This window comes from Desmodus rotundus, chromosome 4 (genome assembly GCF_022682495.2).
Source record: "Desmodus rotundus isolate HL8 chromosome 4, HLdesRot8A.1, whole genome shotgun sequence".
Taxonomy (NCBI): domain Eukaryota; kingdom Metazoa; phylum Chordata; class Mammalia; order Chiroptera; family Phyllostomidae; genus Desmodus; species Desmodus rotundus.
Genome location: NC_071390.1, coordinates 62649174 through 62650520, shown reverse-complemented (window position 1 = coordinate 62650520; position 1347 = coordinate 62649174). Strand labels below are relative to the sequence as shown.

The following is a 1347-nucleotide window of genomic DNA, read 5'->3' as shown; positions in this document are numbered from 1 at the left end:
GTAAATATACCATAGTGTTTGGATCCACTCGTTTACTAATGGGCACTTAGGTTGCTTCCAGTACTTGGGTATTGTAAATTGTGCTGCTATGAACATTGGGGTGCACAGGCTCTTTTGGATTGGTGTTTCAGGGTTCGTAGGGTGTAATCCCAGCAGCGGAATTGCTGGGTCAAAGGGCAGTTCCATTTTTAGTTTTCATTTTTTAAATTTTATTAAAATTTGTATTTATTTATTTTTGGAGAAATGAGGGAGAAAGAGAGATAAACACCAATGTATGACTGCCCTTCATGCATGCCCAGCTGGGGTCCCAGCCTGTAACCCATGTATGTCCCCTATCTGGGAATTGAACCAGCAGCCCCCTAGTTTGCCAACCAGCACTCAATCCACTGAGCCACACAAACTAGGGCTGGGGGTTGTTTCTTTGTCTTCCCATTATTTGTGAGACTCTTCTTGTTTACTTCTGCTTCTTAAATTGATCTGTTTTGGCATCCTGACTTTGTGGTGTGAACTTGTATGGTAGGGGGCCTGTGAGATTCAGTGGTGCAGTCTCCTTGATCACCTGAACTTGATGCTCTTGGGATGTCCTTTATGTCTTTTATGCTGGTTCTCTGGATGTAATTGGGGTTTGATTGTTGTTGGGTCTTTCTTTGGTGAGTCCTTCCCTCTAGTTGGTTGACTGCAGGTCACTCCACCTACCACATCTTATGTGCTATCGTGCAGGTGCTGCCAGAAAAAACCACAGGAATCAAACCCACACCCACAAAAATAGCTCCACCCCACAATCCTACTATCAACAGCAAATGAACCAGTATTAATAAGGGTGTACATACATGGGCTTGGATTTATGGCAGGTCTGTCCCCTGGGTCTCTCATAGTGCCCCATGCCAAAACACCCTGGCCTGGAACCATTGCTGGGCCTCTGTTGGTTGGCTGCAAGCACTGAAGCAGGCCGCACAGTGGGAAAGTTAAAAAAAAAAAAAGAGGCTGTAAAGAGATTAAGAATATTATAAGAAAGGAGAGCAGATATGAGATGACCTACTGAAAGAAAAATGAATTTAAGAAGGTAGAGGGTGAACCAGTAATAAGAGTTGGGAGTTGGAGCAATGAAAAGAGAGAAGTTAAAATTTACATCATGGATTAAAAAGAGAATGAAGAATGTGGAATCGGATATGAGAAGGGAAGCATATTGTATTAAGTTTAAACAGGAATTGAAATAATATAAAATAAAATGAAGTGAGAGAGAGAAAGAAAAAGGAAGGAAAAATAGTAAATAATTAATAAAAATATAGGAGCCTAGTTGGAGAGAAAGATCCACCATAGTACTATCAACAATAAATGAATTAAAAT

At 40.9% G+C, this 1347-nt stretch overlaps 1 non-coding gene across 1 annotated transcript; it reads left to right on the top strand.

Moving 5' to 3' along the window:
- The first annotated feature begins 828 nt into the window (after positions 1 to 828).
- Positions 829 to 959, top strand: LOC112305647 (small nucleolar RNA SNORA42/SNORA80 family). The gene has a single exon (XR_002974825.2). It is a non-coding gene; the product is annotated as a small nucleolar RNA SNORA42/SNORA80 family (small nucleolar RNA).
- The last annotated feature ends 388 nt before the right edge of the window (positions 960 to 1347 follow it).